Here is an 18,740-nt window from a genome sequence, read left to right on the forward strand (position 1 = left end):
TATATAAAAATCTAACTGCCTTAACTGGTAATAGCTGGACTTGAGCTTGCTTTGTGTTGGAATATTTCTCCAAAGAACAAAAGAAATTAGACTTGGCGGGTTTTTACTTAGACATAAAGCGATCAACCTGTATCATAGATCACAACCTAGTTATATTTAAAGGGACATCATTACAAGTCCATGGCATCTGAAAAATGCTCACAAAGCTATATCAAAAAACAGATCCGGATAATGGGGCTTAGTGTATTTCTGGCAATTTTTTTTTAAGGGCGATTTATTGCCAAGAATGTTCCTTTGCCACAGCAGACAAGCTCAACTTTATGATGTATGCTTGTGGAAGAATCCTTGTTAAATTGCTCAATGCATCATCCCCCTATCACAGAAGAGACAGGCACATTAAACATTAAAATAAATCTCACTGATAACTGTACAATTTCACAATATTTTAAAGTCTGCTACTTCTAGCAGAGAAGCCAGCCAATACCTGCAAACCAAATATTCCTGCACAAGTTCAAAGCAAGCCCGAAAACAACAAAGTAGATATGTTCAGTGGCTGCTATATTGTTTAGAACAATGTAAAGCACCACTTCCAAACATCTTGCATTTCAGTTGAGGCGGAACAACGGGTTGGTTTCTTGTAACACTTGGGAGATTCTAGTAGCAAGAATAGAGCTCTCTGAACTAAAGTGCTAAACCTTATAAATGTTACAAATCTGAGATCTAGGGTTTTTTTTATGCATCCGAATGATTATTTAAGGCTAGGAAAGAAGCATTACATTAGCACATCCTACTCTTGCTTCCAAACATACCCAAAATGTGTGCTATGGTGCTCTCCAAAACTGCACTTTAGGCAGTAAAGAAGTGATAGATATCCTTAAAAGTTACTTATTGGACAATATAGAAGTGGGACACTGATGAGGCCATCCTCTGCTTATTTGTCCTATCCACAAGAATAAATGCCAGAACCTAAATTTTGCAGAAGAACCTAATTGACTTAGTTGGTCCTAGATATTCCATTTTTATGTTGGTGTATAGTTTAGAAGAAGGGGATATTAAGACTGTTCTAGTTGCTTACATTAGTTGCCTTTGAGAGTATTAAATAGTTTTAAAGTTCTTCTTTTCCTCTATAGTGACCAACCTGTTTTTACGGTTCTTCTCTGTATATATGCTTGCGCTACAGCTGTAATAAATACCACTTCTCCAAACAATGGTTTGAAGGGGTTGTTCAGAACGGGGTATGTGGTTGCAGTGGATTTGTTGTAAGTAATACCACTGGTGTCACTTGTCAGTTACAATAAATGGAACAATGCATGAAAATTAACAGAAATGTATGCAGAAGAGCATTAAAAAATACAACACAATGCAATGCATTAATGGGAACATCAGACATTGCATGTCACACACCACACACATTTCTATAACTATACAGCAACGTGTATTTTGTGAATCCTGAGTGAACATGCACACTATTTTTCACATTTTAGTAAATCAGGCTCCTTTTTAGGAGGTAGGGGATTTAGTGTTAATAACTAAACAAACATAAATTCACTGATGGAAATTGTAGAAAACGCAGCAGTAGGGGAGGCTGGGAATTATTGCAGATGTTGAAATTCCTGAGAATACAATGGAGATCTAAAATTAAAGCTAATATAAGGGGACTACACAGCCTGGGGATATCTAGTTAGGTAATTCCTGGCTTTTCTTTTAGTTCATTTCTTGTTTTGATTCTTTTCACATATAAGAAAATTCTCCAATGGAGAAACACTGTCAAGTTTAGTCAGTGTATTTGGGCTGGAAAGGGTGTGGTGCATTTGAACTTTCCAAGATATCTGTATTTTGGAATATAGTTTCCAGACCCAGGTTTTATGTCATTAATGTTTTATGGAAAGATCACTGTACTCAGAAAATTGTCACAGCCCTAAAACCATGGATTTCTGTTGCTTTGAAAGCATGGACCAATGTGGAGGCTAACATGAGATGTCATGTAACATGATAAGTCAGGGTGGGTTTGGTGATAACAACATAGACCAGCAAATAAACTGGTGCCCATCTCTCTGAAGACATATTCTACTCATAAGAAGCCAGGAGCAAGCTATGAATAGGAAGTGAATGGTGCCTATTTATGCATGGTATATTTTACTAGCTGCAAAAATTTGACTTTTTTCTTGCCCACTCACTAAGGGTCAATTTCAATCCAAGTGCATTGTGAAAACCCATAAGTAATACTGTGCTTGCACAGAATTAGGAGTCTTTCCAAAATATGCGATGGCAAGACACCAAAACTTTTTATGGCCATTTGAGATTGGACTGAAGACAGGTGAGGTAACAGAAGAAATAATGGGTTGGTTGTACTGAAAGGCTTTCAGATGTATAATATCATCTTTATATAATCATTATAACATAAAATAATTAAACAACCATTTTAATCTGCTATAGAACACAGCAACATACTTTATTTCTCTTTGTATCTTCCTAATGAATTCTTCAGATGAAAAGCCCAAGAGCCAAGACACAATCTTGCATAAACTTGGAATTATTGGAAGGACACAGCTCACCAATGGCAAGTATTATCTTCTTGAAGAAAAAAAAACACAACCTTATCCAATTTCATCTTTAATGTAATGACAAATTATCCTGCCAGATAGCTCTGAAACTCGTGGTGGAATTTTGTCACAATCATTATGCACAGCATGTGAAATGCAATCATAATCAAGGTTTATTTTCTCCATTAAAATAATATTCTTTGGCTGTACATTGTTATTTGTGTAAGGATGTTAGGTTTTGTTCTGCACTGTGGAATACAATGCTCCAACGACCTCTATATCTCAAAGGACCAATATGCCAAAAAAAAGTTTAGATCCATTGACTAAATGACCCCGAGTCCTGGTAGGTAGATCCTTCCAATCCCATTGGTGATCCCACTAAAATGGCATACAATCTCCCTTTTTATCTATTATATAAAATAACTCAAAGAGCTTTAAATCCTTATTTTTGACACACACACAAAAAAAAAAGTGGTCAGTTGCTATTTAGGGATAGTGGGCAGAGTCAAAAAAATAATTCCTAAATGCTATTGGACCAAATGTGAAACCGGAAAATGGATCATGTAACTGATGCCATCTAATATCATACAGGCATTTATTGTAAGCTTCATACTACTGTGTCAGGGTTGTTGACCACCATCAGTGGCTTCTTTAAAATAGGGCTTTGGAACAATATAATGGAAAGGGGCATGTAGATAGCCTCTATCTATTTCTATTTCTGGTCCACTAGACAAACTTTTCTGTTTATAAACTCCCTTCAATTCTTTTATAAATTCATAATAAAAAAACCTTGTGTGACAAGGGGTTAAATCTCACTGCCTGTGTGGCTCAGTCTGCTACTAGGGCAATTTTTTGTTTCTCCCAATCCTAGTGACAATGGTGACCAGGACAAACAAAAAGTTATGGGAAGTTCAGTAGTTGAAGTTCAACAGAATAGAATGGAAATTTTCCAATGGGGACATTTGCCTTGGGGAGAGATTATATTTCTTGCTGCGTCAATAGGACAGGAAGTGAAAAAAAACTCTTATCAATAGGGCATATATGGCAAAAAAACAAAATGAAATGTCGTACTCCATCCAAATGCTTTGGCTTTAGAGCTATTCCAACTACATAAAATAATTTTCAACCCGTGTAGTTCATGGTGCTGCTGGATATTTTCTTTGGGGAAACTTTTGTGATCACTAACGTTTTTCGTCTAAGGCTAGGGTAGTTAGTAGAGCCAATAAAAAGTACTTAATGGAGTTATCTAAGGCCTAGTACATAGAAGCAAACCTGCTGCCAAATTCTGCTCTATACCAACGGATCTGATATTCCAATTGGTCCAAAAACACTGCACAAATGTGTATTCCACTATTCTGATAATTTTTCTTGGAGAGAAATGTTGACATTTTCAAAATTCTAAATTAATAGCATTCTTACATATGTCTATAGTGAGAAGGGGAGAGGTAGTAGGGCTATGCTCCTTGGGGTGATCCACTGTTCACTAGGCACAGGAACTAGTCCAAAGACTTCTTCCTAAGCATTAGTGTGTGTACAGAATAAGTGTGTGTATTAGAACAGTATTTGTACAGCCCCTGCAAAAGTCTGGGCAGACCTAGCACCTGCTAACCAGGTAATGCGCAGATTTTCAAAAATTTTAAATACTGACCAGACTTGGCTTCAGCAAACTCCAGCAGGTTGTCCGATTGCTCTCTAGGCTACAGAACAAGATATATGGGAATGGCCATGTAGTACGGAATTAGTGTGTATTAGACTGTACAGCCCCTGCAAAAAACTGGGCAGGCCTAGCACCTGCTAACCAGGTGAAGTACAGATTTTCAAAAATGTTAAATACTGACCATACTTAGCTCCAGCAGGTTGTCTAATTGCTCCCTAGGCTACAGAACAAGATATATGGGAATGGCCAGGATTTTTCTAGCAGTCACTTGACTGCTTAATTGCAACCTGAGACAGGTGCATTCCTGGGGAGGCTCTGGAAGGTTTATAATAAAAAACCTAGGTGACATACAATCTCCAGAAAAGACCTTTTCAGTGTCTCTAAGAGACATTCCATTACACTCTAAATAATAGCACAAACTATACTTTCTACTTGCATGGAGTATAATTGGTATTAACACGTAAATAATGTGATGCATGGCTTTGGTGTTCAAATACTACGAACACATGGATTGGATAATCTAAGTTATATATATATATATATATATATATATATATATATATATATATATATATATTTATATATATATGGTTTATATATTTAAAACACCAAACAAGCTAACTTGGTAGTGTATAATTATCTCATTCTAGCAATCAGATTGCTGCATCTGATATTCTCCACTTCTCTCTGCTTTCCAGACCATTCTGTGAACATGGGTGAGCAAAACTAGGGTCTTTGAGGGCCGAGAGAATTATATGCTAGTGCCAAAGCTCAAACACTTCAATTCTAATGGTTTTATGTAATATGTACTAGAGCCGAGACCTAGTCCCATAAGGTATTGTCCAGGTCCGGGCAGAAATGTAGCTTCCGCTGGGCATCTTACCCATTATAGGGATATTAGTTCACAACTAAGATGAACCTTAGTGCCCAATTCTCTTTTTTTGTTTAGTTCAATACAAATGATTTCTGATTACTCAGTAAAGTAGGTATGTTGTTAATGAACAAAGATGTAATATTTTTGCTTACTATTAAAAAACACTGAATGAACAGGGATGGGCTCCTTACTACGGACAAGGATCACTGACTAACATAGTGAGAGCATCTGTATTCAGACTGCTCAAGTGATTCAGAGCTGTGTAATAAGCCAAAGGTGATGGGAGCTGCAGAGAACAGCCAATCCTCTATCTTTCCCCTACAGATAAAGAACCATGAAGAAGGTGCTTGGTAATGCATCACATTCCACCTTGACAAACAGATTATATAGACTTGCAAATATTTAGAGGTCATGTGCCAGGGAAAAATAAGAAAAAAAGGCACTTTTACCTTCATTATAAGTGCACCAAAATATATTTACCGCCTGCTGTGATGCCAGTGGATATTGTGCTCTATTGATAACAGTTCTAGCAAAGCTTTTATCTGATGGAAGCCAGACTTTAGGTTAATGTATTCTTTGTCACAATTGGCTGAAATGTTTTGAAAATGCTGTACTTTTAGATCAGAGAACACAGGAATGCGGCTGCGCCCAGCTAAAAGGGGCAGGGGAGAACACAGTTAGTGATGCATCTGTGTACACATGCAAGAAATACACATGACACATGCATCTGACATGATATGCATAGTCTGTACTAGTTAGTTCAAGGGCTAGTTCCTAATGAACCATAGTTTCAACATTTTACAACTGCAGTACTGTACCACCCATTATTGTCCCCATTTATTCCCAATGGACAGCGGTCTATGTATTGGTACATGCAGCATTTCAACCATGTGCGTGATTCATGGGTGTAAAGAGGTGACCCCACAGCAACCTCACCACGCATCTGAATTAGGCCTAAAAAACTTACAAATCCTGTAGGCAGCTTGCCCGAGCTGAGAGTTATTATGTGGCTTGATCATTTAGATCTGATCTCTAAAGGGAAGCAGTCAAAAACAACAAGATAAAAGTCCATTAAAGAATAAAAGAACAATATGGCTCTTTGCTTCAATATTTACCTTAAACTGTGTACACAAATCAGAAAATCTGACAGAAGTTCCCAGACAGATCAGGAATGACTGCAAGGCATTACTTTGGAAGAAAGCACAGCGGGGTGCTGCTCACCCTTCCTTCTAATAGAACTATTCATTCATCTGTCTCTGGAAATGATTGCAAAAAACTATTTGCAGACAGTTCAACATCCATCAGACAGCTATAAAGGTGCTTAAATGCAGATTTCCTTATCCCTTGCTCTATTCCTCAGTCTGATAATCGGAATCATGTTGGAGCTTTCCTAGCCAGAGACTGGTCAAGGAAAGAAAAAGCAGCAAATGATAATCACTTATCACGTGCCTTTCTTCTTTTAGCATACACTATGTCAGCACAAGAAATGATTGAGAACCTTTTTCTCTACCACTCTGAGCTCAGCTAGCTAAAAGAGGCTCAAACTATGGTATCTTGATCTCATTCTAAACATAAGCCTAAATAATGTGTGAATGATAAAAGAGCTGCAATCATTTGTATCTTTTATATTGACCTAGAGTTTAGCAATGAATTCTTTAGGTCCAAATTCAAGATTTTCATCTTCACCCCACAGGAAGAGAAGACAAATCATACATGTGACAGAGGGAGCTTTATCAATGCAAAACCCCAAACAACCATTCCAATACAAACCCACACTGGAGGAAGGGGAGAGCCTTAATTAACTAATTCTTATGAATTAACAATTATCGATAAGGCCAACTGACACTTGTTGGTTCAATTTACAGCTTTTATGTTGACAGCATGCCTGGTAAGCAAACCTGCTTCCCAGGAGATTATGCTGCTGCCTCCATATTTCAGGCTAGCTTGGTCAATTATTGTTTTATTCATCGCCAGTGACATGCACACTGGAATAGAGATAGGAATTGCTGATGCTGGTTTTTCTAAAGCAGTAATTACAAGAGTCTTTAGAGCAAATCATAAACATTTCCTGAATTTATTGCAATGTTCTATTTTCATTTTTTTGTGCCTACAAATTGGCAACATTTACCATCTGCTTTAGCAAAGAATATAGTTTCCGATATGACTGTTGCGTACAATCTGTCACAATTATTTGCCCATTTAATATTCACCCTTCCTAGCTAAAATACTTTTAAATACAACCATACAAATGAAGAAATGTTATGTTACACTTTCAAAACACACAATCAAAGTACTGGTATATTTGTGCTACTCATTTATTACATGCTGTAATTTTATTCTGAACCACGGCAACTTTATATATATTTTTCAATTATTACCAGCATGTAGGTAGCAGCGGTAGCCCTAGGTATGATGAGATGGCCTGACTACAAATGTCAGCAGCAATCAGTCACACCACTCACTTATAATAAAGTACAAAATTCAATGTATCAGAGACGCAGAAAAAAAACTTCTCTATGGGTAGACAGAGCTCTTGCAACCTCATCCAAGTAAGACCCTGATATAACTAAGATTATTATTATGGGGAAAGGCAGCATTAAAATTGAGATATTAATAAAGCAGAACTCCAGATGATAAACGGATTAAAATAAACAGCATGTTAAAAGCTTAAATAAACAAAGTGCTACTTAATGCAGAGCAGTGTTCTCCCCAGCCCCTTTTAGCCGGGCACAACACCCGGCACTTTTCAGTAACCATCCGGCTGTTTTTGGGTGGTTACAGAAAAGTTGGGTCATAATAGAGGGGCTGCCATTCACCTACAGCTTCTTTTCGTCCAGCTTTAAAAAAAAATCTTCTTTTCTGCCACTCTGTCTTTTCTAATTAGATGCTCTGAGTCCCGGTTGGGACAGGACTGTGAAAAAAGAAGCAGCACAGTAATGATCTTATCACTATTACCGCGACAAGCACATAAATAGATTGGTTCTTTGCACCACATCTTCCGCTCACACCACAGCCCTGCAGTACACAGATTTTAAGGGGCTGACACAAGGTCAAATCATTTATTGACACTGCTTCCAAAAAAAAAAATAATAATGATGATATTACTAATCTATTGGTTACATGGTTGCATTAAGGTATGTTTGTATCTGTCCAGTTCAGCTTTAAAATCTGCATGCTATACAGGCTGAATACAGCGACTAGGTTTTCCACGTAACTAGAAATTGAAAATTCTGTGTACACATCTGACAGCTGCTGACCTATAGGACTCTGCCTGCTTATACACCAGTGGATCAGAGGCTTGAAATGATTTACTTAGGCAGCTGGTAGACTATCATGGCTTCGCTCTGCTTGGCATTCTCCAGAGAATTGCAGCCAGTCAACAGAAAACCAATAAAGGAAAAAAAAAGGTATCCTGATGAAAATCTAAATGGTAAGGGTACAAATAGGCAGAACACCTCCCTCCCCCCAGGCAGTTGGCTGCTACAAGGAAAGATCATGTAATAACTTGGACAGCTATAGACAACAGAACAATAATGTACTCCGTTTAATAAATACCTATAGAGAACAAGCTTGACATTGTATATCTGGAGGAACAGCAGCAGCACAACCTTGCTTCTGAATTCCTAGGCCCACCGGCATTCAGCAGATGCCACATGTGAATCACCCTCCTGTTGCTGAATTTTTCATTTACAGTTATGTGGCAGACAGAATGAAAGGTCCAGCAATAAATATAAATTCAGTTTTGTGTAATCCTGCATTATACAGTTTACATTACTATAATTGTTGCTTTAAGGAGAGCAGAGATCAAAGGCGACTTAGAATGTACTGAAAAGGTTAAACTGAGTAAAGTACCTGCATGCACTGATCGGAAGATGAAATCTTCACCAACATGCAATACACTAAAAACTAAATGTTAGAGAAATGTGTGAAGAAGACATCATGTCATCCTCTCACACACACAGTACTGTATATTTGGCAGAATAAAGAGAAGGCTTGTGACTGCCGGGTTTGGCTGTGGTCCCTGATGGAACATATTGAACAGTTCCAGCTTCCATGTTGTGCAAGTCAGTCTGAGCAAAATATTTCAGATAACACTGCAAAGGCAGACAAAAAGGCAACAGCTCAAAGAAGAAGAAAAATATGCTAATCATTCACTTACCTCACAGTTTTTTGCTCCCTGCTGTTTCCTCCCTGAGCTTGCAAAGCCAACATTCTGCGGAGACAAGTAAAGACAGTTGTGTGTTATTGTGAGCATCTGCCATTGGCTTCGTCTTGCTAAGACAAGAATGGTCTGACTGTTCAGCGGTGAAGGAGGACAATAAGCGCAGATGAGCTGCCTTACAACTTCCGTTTCAGAGTTAAAGGTGCAGTTTTGCAGTTACAGCAACTTTTCATGACCTGACAGACGGTGACTTGTCATGTACGTGTATAGAGTTAACACAATATATACATCTACAAACTTCTAATATGCTTTTCTACAGCTGAATCACAGTATACACATTGCACTTCATTAAACTTACAAGCAAATAACGTATTTAGAATGTGCAGGTTGAAGAAGTGATCATTATTAATGTATCTGTAAAAGTGCATTTACACAAATGGAGCCAAAGGAGTCAAATCCATTTAAGAAATTCCCTAAAGCACATAAACACACACACACACACACACACACACACACACACACACACACACACACACACACACACACACATTATATATATATATATATATATATATATATATATATATATATATATTAAATATGTATATGTGTATACATATGGCAGCTGGTGTGTGTGTATATATATATATATATATAAAATATTGTCATATTATTAACACAAAATGACAACAGATCAATCTCCCCATTAGAGTTCACTATATCTGTTACAGTAAAACTGCACAATTTCCTTTGAATCTACCAAGACCCATATGATGTGTACTGTAGTCTCAAACAAAAGATTCTTCTCTAAAAATTATAACTCACTGTAAACTATTCGCTTTCATTACTCTATCGTATTACAGTCTGTGTGGCTGTTAAAGATTTACCCCCACTTTATGTCTGCTAAAACATTTGTCACTATTTACTGTATTCAAAACCAAAAAAAAAAAACGTTTAGTCTGGACATAAACTTTATAGGTAATTGTAGACAGCAGTGGGCTGACTCATATGGCATCAAGCAAGGTTTTGAAGTATTCACATAGCTGCAAAATTATACTATATTATCCACAATTCCCATATAGCCTGCAAGTCACCAATGTGGAAAGTGAATAGTGGTATCTTTTGCTCTTTGGCAAACAACTTCAAGACAAAAATTTTAGTCCTGAAGGTAGAAAAGACATTTTTCATACGCGCCTCTAAAGATGAGAGATCTGTTAACACTTCTTGCTCTTCGGAATGGTAACCCTCTTCCTGTTCTCAGTAGCAAACACGAAGGTTGCAGCTCTCCATTTCACACATACTATAAATGAATTCTCGATTCTCTTTTCAGACCAGGAAACAGCAGAAAATGTCGCATTTAAAAAACAACGTATGTTTCTTATGTATACAGTACATTTGTGCTAGACTAATTGCTAGTGCTTGTACTGCTTAAGAAACATTATGGTACAATATTAGCAACATTTGCTGTGCACAGAACGAAATCCATTCTACCGTGCAAATGTGTAGGAGTATTGACACAACACAATCAAGTCATATGTTGTGTTTACAGTAAAGAGTACATTAAGGCTGCAATGCTTCACTGTGACCCCACAGCTTTATTTCAGTGTAAAAAAAATGTGCAATTAAGGAAAAAAGGAAAATTGCATAGGCAACCCCGACAATTTAGTAAAAGCTGCCAGACTGCAAAGGTATTCTATGAGTTACGTCTTAAAGGACGACAATACAACACAGTACTTAGTAGCAAGCAGTGAGCACTAACGCTAAACTCCAGGTAAACAGCCAAAAACACAATATTGCAGCTACTCTTGCAGTTGTGCAAAGAATCATTCTAGCCACAGGGATGCAGATTTGCCCGCTCCGGTTAGTTCGCAATGGGCCTGACCTCCCGTCTGGCATGACACTTTTTGATCCTGAGAGGACCCTGTGGTTCTCAGCCAAAGGGAAGTTCCACATCATGCAAGCAGTGATGTGGTTTCCTGAAGAAGGACCCTACCTCCAAAACACAGAAGATAGAATACTTGAGAAGGGAGCATCACCGTATCTCAATATCAGTCAATAACAATAATGTTAATACCATTACATGCATGTTTCAATGGCCTTCAGAATCATCATAGCTGCAGAATACTCATTTAGTTCCCAGGTTAAGATAGCAGAGGATGTCAACCCATACAGGCAGGGAGCATTGTCATATAGCAAGAATTTACATTTCTATCATTTTGACAGTTGTGCGGATATCAATCTGATATAACAAAAGAGCTTTACTTGCTAATGCGTCACTATATGGTACAAAGAAGTAGTGCTGTGACTGCACAGAAAAAAATTGCTGACAGTCATCTCCAGAAAAAAAAAATAGAAAAAAAGGGGTTATACGCATTTAGGCTATAAAGAAACCAGTTTTTCCAATCTTGAACGATTAAAGCTTTAAAAGGAAGGGTTTGTGTGCAAGTTGAGTTTGCAGCCTTGGTTCATTATGAATGAGTGTCATAAAACTAAACAGTCAAAAACAGTTCTACTGTAAAATTAGTTTACCATGCAGAAAGCACATAAAGCTGTCAAAGCGGAGATTATGTTTAATGACAAACAGGAATATAATGATTTAAAAGGCACAGTTTGGGTGTTTAGGGGCTTACTCATTAACCTATATCTGAAATGGACTGGAACAATTTGATAAACCCAAAAGGCATATGTTCCATATAGCTTAAAGAACAAACATGCTATTTCTGGGTCCCAGAGGAGAAAAATGTTGATTCAAGTCTACACAAGAGCACAAAAATTATCATTGATTTAATTTGATTTATGATACTGAAAGAAGCACAAAGATGTACAGTAAAATGATAAGTTTAGTGAAACAGGATCAACGACTTAATTAAAACAGAGAAAAAAAACTCAATTGGATCCAAGCCAGCGGTTTCTGGTACTCTTAAATTTTTGGTTGTTCCTTGCAGCTGTCGCTCACCACTTGCATCTTGCCTGTGACAGTTTACACTTTGTCAAGTCAAGCCGATTGAAGTGTATGAACAGACAAAACATTTTTTTTTATCCAGAAGCTACTTTATTTCTTTAGTTTTTCCTCAGTCAGTGCTGTCTGAAGGGTAAATGGGATATACTTTTTGTCACTCCTGTAGATCAACCTGAACCCCCGCCATTCAGTTCAAACCACTCTTACCACTTCATTCATACATGCTTTTTTGTTCCTGACTACCCTTCTACAACATGTTGGGTGTCTGAAAGCTAAAGGAATGAATTGGAATGTTTGAATTTCTGTAAATTTAAAATATCACTCTTGGCTGGACCTATCTAATTATATGCAAACTAAGATTCCACATCTTCTTGGTTTCAGTATAGCTTTACACAAAGCGTTTGCCATCCACTCATTAGGCCTTTATGAAAGCTTTCTAAGGCTGGAAAGCTCTCACACTTTCATCAGTGTGAACTTGGGAGACCTAGCAAACCTGTAATAGATTTCTTCAAAGTCATTTGTTATTTGCTAGCAAATGTTTTGAATCCTGGAGCAGATCCATTTCAAGTTTGCTGGATCACCCAGCTTCCCTGTTGAAAGTGTATCCTCTAAAGCCTTGAAGAGCTTTGATAAATCAGGCCCAATGTATCTACATACCATCAACTGCTAATCCTCTATATAGGGTATGTATGAACTAATAATGCTAAATCCACCCTTTAATCTGAATTGAATAAAGTAATGCACAAATATGTGCGCAGTCAGATTGGTATGATTGCCTGGAGCATTTTTTTCTAAAGCAGCTTTGGGCGAAGTAACATATTGTTGATTAGAAGGATTCGGTTATGTCTTATTCTTGGGTTGAACATGCTTGCACTGCATGTCAGACAGCTCATTACAACCAGGAAGGAAGGAAACAATGCTATAAAGCAGTGCATTGTATGTAGTATTTTTGCAATTACCTAGTTTGGTTCGAACATCCCCCTCTATCATTAAACACGATATAGAGAAGGATGATAAGAACTTTAAGGACTATTTAATTTTGTGGACAGCTTGAGAAACCATTATTAATTGAATCATTAGAGGAGATGAAATTTCCAAGCCCATTTGGAAACTGTTCACATTATCAATCTTATTTTGCTTCCATGCAATAATGTTTAATCAGTTACCATGCAATAATGTGTGTAATCAGTCACTATTATACAACTACTGTTCTTCAGCACCCACACAAACACGCCTGAAACTGAAGTAGAAACAGACAAGGCTATTGAAAGAGTAAAGCAAAGGTTCTGAAAATACAACATGATCCTTTTTTGCAGTTGCTCAACCAACAGGAAAAGGCGTGCCATTCATAAGATGACAGTTAGAAGATCCAGCCGCTGAAAGATCTTTCTATAAACATGTCCGATTGTTACAGCCAAGCATAACAGTTTATACACTAAGCAGATACCTCCTGCATCTCTCTTCTCGTAGGAAAACATCAAAGACACTTCACTTACATCTACGTAGATCAGTCAATGTCCCCCCTATTGTTGGCTATTCTAGGGATTGTTTTAGGAATGTCTACATTTCTTGTTCTGATCACCATCAACCAAACTGGGTAATGAACTACTTCCCATCATAAGTGGCCAAATGGTTTTAAGAACCTTTCAGGTGCTATACTAGGTAAGAAACCAACAATGAATGTAAACTATGCATGCCAGAAATAGCATCACCAATGTGATTCCAAACAAATAAGAGTATGCATTTACAATGGATGATTTCCAGCAATAAACAAACTGGTTGTGTGTTTTTCACTTTCTGATATCTGTGGCTGCCACTGTTTTAAATGTCCCATCTTCCAAAGTAATGTCACACCAACGTGACCTAGATACAGTATATTACCATCATTAGAGGTTTGGAGTCAATTCTACCTCTGAATTGTATTAGTTATCATCTACCCTCATTTACAATAACGCATGTTGGTGAAATTCAGATACCACTACAGTTACCAACTGACACAATCAGTAAATAAAATAAAGGGAAAATAAATCTAATCCAGATAAGTCATCTAAAGATTGGTAAACTGCATTATATGATATTTCGTGTTAGGCACACTTTCCAGTGTGAGGAGCAATACAATAAATCATTTTTAGTTTAGAAAGTGCATTATTTCTATGCCTTGACTGTATGCTGGAACAATGTTTTCTTGCAGGGTCAGCGTTTTGTATGCCAAACATCAAACTGTATTCAAATTCCAATCTGTGTGAAACCACCTAAGTACAAAATGTACACTTATATTTGTATGAATTACTTGGAAAAATAGGATCTGTAGAATGGCAACCTATGAAGACCGAAATAAACTGTCAAATGCATATGGAGAACATGTAGAAACTTGACCCAACAAAACCTCTGAGTAATACAGCTATAAGCAGTAATGTTAAAACAGGCAGCCTTACCGCTCGCTAGGAATATCACTTACTAGTCTAAAATTTAATGCTTCCGAAATCCATTCTGCGTGGTCAGAATATTGTGCTGTGCAATTACCAGATTACAAAAATAATTACATTGTCAGGAGTGTCAAGGAATTCTGATCCAGGCAGCTACAATTAGCACAGTTTGAGCTGAGCCGAGCTTTCCATGGTGCCAGCTGTGTGCCGATAAAAGAACTAAAGGCTTAACTTTAACACAGATGTCATAACCACAAATGTCCTGTTCTCAGGCTGCAGACCTGTTTTATCACTAAAAAATGATTTCCCAAACAAAACTCCGATAATAGCAGCAACTCTAGGCAAAGGGTAAAATCAACTTGTAAGCTGCCCATAAAAGAGAAAAAAATTTGGGTAGTGTTAGAGGTTGCGCAGTACGCAACACCCATAAGAAAAGCTATAGTAGTTGTGAATAGTGTCTACTCCCTTACTTCATCCTGCACATTCCTAATAGCCCATTACTATGATTGGCTGCCTCACTGTCCGGGAAGTTAAGGTGCTGCTTAGCTTTAGTGGGATCAGAAAGTGCTAAAGGTTTTCCCTACTAAAGTAAACTGGCTTTCAAGTCAAGCAGAAGGTACCAAAACTGCTTGGTGTAGATCTACAAGCTTCAGGTTTTTGGAGACTTTTTGAATACAAGTCTCCTGTAGGTGTCTTCAGCATCCAATCCACCCAAGGCAAAAAAGGACAGTACACATATTTAAACTTTTAATTCCTAGTCAACCATATTATTTTAATTATAGCTGATTTTTGACTGTAGCACTGCTCAAGCAAAAACTGCTTATGGCTGATTATTCTACAATAAAACAGCATAGACCAAGCTATTAAAAAAGGCTGAAGATGCTCTAGTAATGCTAAAATGATGTGCACTTGATGGCAGCTCCTCATTTTCTTGGTCCAAAGCATTATATTGTACTATATTTAGCATTCAATTTCAGATGCATTTGGCACACAACAGCCCAGAGGAAAACCGCCTATATACTAGAATATAAAAAGGGCAAAATGATTTTAAAAGCTGCACAGAAATGATTTTATTTTACAGATTTATTTTGTCACTTTGTAAAACTTTCAGCCAGTTCCACCAGGCACGTCTTTATTTTCCTGGCCTCAACCAGGCTGGTCATGTCCATGCCTTAAAAATCATGGAAATGATCATATGTGTTAGTTACCTTAATGATTTATTAGGTATTCTGGGGGAAAAAGGAAAGGGGCACAAAAATGTAACACACAATTCTCAGCATACACTATAACCACCAAATGAACAGAAAAACCACAAATCAGTAATATTACTTATAATTATGGTATACAGAGTCACAAGATACAAAAAAATAAGACATCAAGCCCACTGTGAGATGTAAGGTATGCCAATTGGGCACTGATCCATCCATATTGGTCAGCATTATACATGGTTGGTTACAAATGTTTGAACCTGGGAGGACAGAAGCCAGCAGCCATTGTAAAACCAGAGCCTTACATACATCCTCCTGTTATTAGAATTGTAATGGGTTAGAATATATTCATGTACTCCATTCAAAAAACTATGATAAAGGGGGACTAATGAGTCCGTGAAACATGTTGACTGTTGATTTGTGGTAAACAACTACTGGACTATCCTAAAGCCAAATGTGGCCACATTTCTAAAGCATTCTACATTATTTGTCTGACCAGTCTCATGGAAAGAATCCATGAGTCAGGCTAGACTTTTAAATGCTACTATTTCAATGAGATTGTATTGTATCTAATGGTCTTCTTATCTCTATCAATGTCTAGGTGGACCTTCCCCTGTTTTAAGATGCAATTTGCAACAATATTCAACAGACTCCCCTATTTCCCAATGCACCATTTATTCAAGTAAAAACAGTAAAAGATCTTACAAGTAAAATAAAATACCCACTGATCTGTCAAACGTGGTTAGCTTTAAAGTTCTTGGGTTGACAACATACAAATTGCTACTAATTGTCTATTAAACAGACCAAAATGAAGTTCATTGTTTTGGGTTTTTGTGCACTTTAATATGAAAAAACTTTCAAAAGAAGTGATGCCATCTCAATGGAATTCAAGGCAAAAATGATAAGGCTGTGGTTTGTAGCAAATAAGGATGGGCAGTTTAACCTACATATCACCAGCTGTAGTTATGAATCACTACCTAAGCCTGCAATGTAGTAATGACCTTCAGAGACAAATTGGTTAAGAAATTGTAGTTATCTCTGTGTCCTTCTGGTATTTCCTGCTCTTTCCATTAGCTCTATCTTATTTGCTCTGCTCTTTCGAACGTAATTACCAGCAATGTAGTTTCTGCTAGGCTGTCCTCATGCTGCAGGGGGATTTAACATGACATCAGTTACCGTGTCTCTGACTTGCTAGTTTCTTTCATTAGTTCTCATTCCACCACTGCCCTGTAGGATTAAGAGGCTATCGCCCGTTCCAAACAAATGTGACAAGGCGGACGAGAGAACAGCTTAGAGCTTGAAATTAGGGGTGACAATATTGTGCTGCAAGCCAAATAGTTATTCATTTCTGAGCCCTATTCCATTTACTTTTCTTCAATAAAGACAGATGTGGTTAAACCTGAAGATGCTCTATATTAAGCCAACAAGCTATTCATTAGCAAGAAAGAGCAGTAAAAATTCTGCTAGGCCAAGTTAATAACAGCATACACACTCAGTAATAAATTCTGGATTCCAGGTGAAACTCAAAATTGGTATTATTTGTTATGCTAGGTTATCATATTATGGTTTGAGAAACACCAACTTGATCCCACCCTAAACCAAAACACATTTGTTGCAGCTGCTGCACTAATCCAGGGACAACAATCACCTCTGCCCCAGATGTAATGAGACATGGGATTGTTTTCTCTGGCCCGGAAGGGATTCACCATGGAACACACAATGGCACTTCTACCATTTTATATACGTGAAAGGTATCAAAGACCCTGTACTGTTTAAATAACAAGGCCACATTTGGTGGAGTTTCTCAAAAAAAAAAATGTCTGTACTGGTGAATAGACTTAAAAAAAAACAAATCCAAACTTACCAAGCTATGGTTGTCATTCTACACATTGAAAAATTGGGTGTCTCCATTTCTCTCTCCACTGACAGCAATGCTGAGGGTTAAATTGTCTCAACCAATCGGAATGCCAGGGATATTATTATTGCGGCAACCAATAGCAATGCTGAGGGTTATTATTGCGTCCACAGATTGCAATGTTGGGGGTGATTATTGCGGCTACCAATAGCAAAATTGGGGGCAATTATTGGAGCTACTGACACAAATGCTGGGGGCTAATATTGTTGCCACAGATAGCAATGCTGAGGGATATTACAGCGTCCACAGATAGCAATGCTGGGGGTGATTATTGCAGCCACTTTTAGCAATTCTAAGGGTTATTACTGTGTCCATGGAGAGCAATGCTGGGGCTTAATATTGAATCACATGGAAAGATAACATTTGTTCATCATAAACTGTTCCTTCATACAAGTTTTATTTAGTGTCTATACATAGCTAAAGTATTTGTATGTTACAAGGTACTACAAAAATGCCCGGAAGAAAACCAAAAAGTTTGGATATTTTGTTCTGGGTTTTTTTTTGGCTAACAAATATAAAAAAAACATACCAGCATTATACCAATCCACCAATAATACCGAGATATCTTGTCATTTTCACTTATGTCATTTCTATGTACCATACAGACATCTTTCATATATTTTGAGGGCAGGAAGGATAATCTTTAAAAAGGGTGACGGGGTGGATGATATGGTAAAAAGGAACAATTTTGTAATTACAGCAATCTGCTATTTAACTGCCAGGGGAGTCCATTTGATGTAATTAGCTTATAGCAAGCTTACTGTGACATCCTCTTTTCTAATTTTAGAGAATGGAAATGAAATTAAAACCAGGACATGTGATGAATCTGGGAAAACTTACAATTTCTTCTAAATCACCACATATGTTGTGCAAGTCAAACTGGGAAACAACTATATTTTGTCAAACATTTTGTGACCTGCTAGAAGACTTGGTATAGTTTTATGTTAGGTACAACACAAATATCCCTAAAGTTAATCTGCAGAGATGGATTTTTTC

At 37.4% G+C, this 18,740-nt stretch overlaps 1 protein-coding gene across 5 annotated transcripts in view; it reads right to left on the bottom strand.

Moving 5' to 3' along the window:
- ERBIN (erbb2 interacting protein) overlaps window positions 1-18,740 on the bottom strand; it is a 148,026-nt gene that overhangs the window by 76,650 nt on the left and 52,636 nt on the right. For 4 of the 5 annotated variants that reach the window (XM_072416342.1, XM_072416343.1, XM_072416346.1 and 1 more), the window contains one exon: window positions 9,234-9,287. The exons of the other annotated variant lie outside the window; for it this stretch is intronic. The gene's annotated coding sequence lies outside the window, so the exon portion shown is untranslated. The remainder of the gene's footprint in view (window positions 1-9,233; window positions 9,288-18,740) is intronic. 5 annotated transcript variants of the gene reach the window in all.

This window comes from Pyxicephalus adspersus, chromosome 6 (genome assembly GCF_032062135.1).
Source record: "Pyxicephalus adspersus chromosome 6, UCB_Pads_2.0, whole genome shotgun sequence".
Lineage (NCBI taxonomy): Eukaryota > Metazoa > Chordata > Amphibia > Anura > Pyxicephalidae > Pyxicephalus > Pyxicephalus adspersus.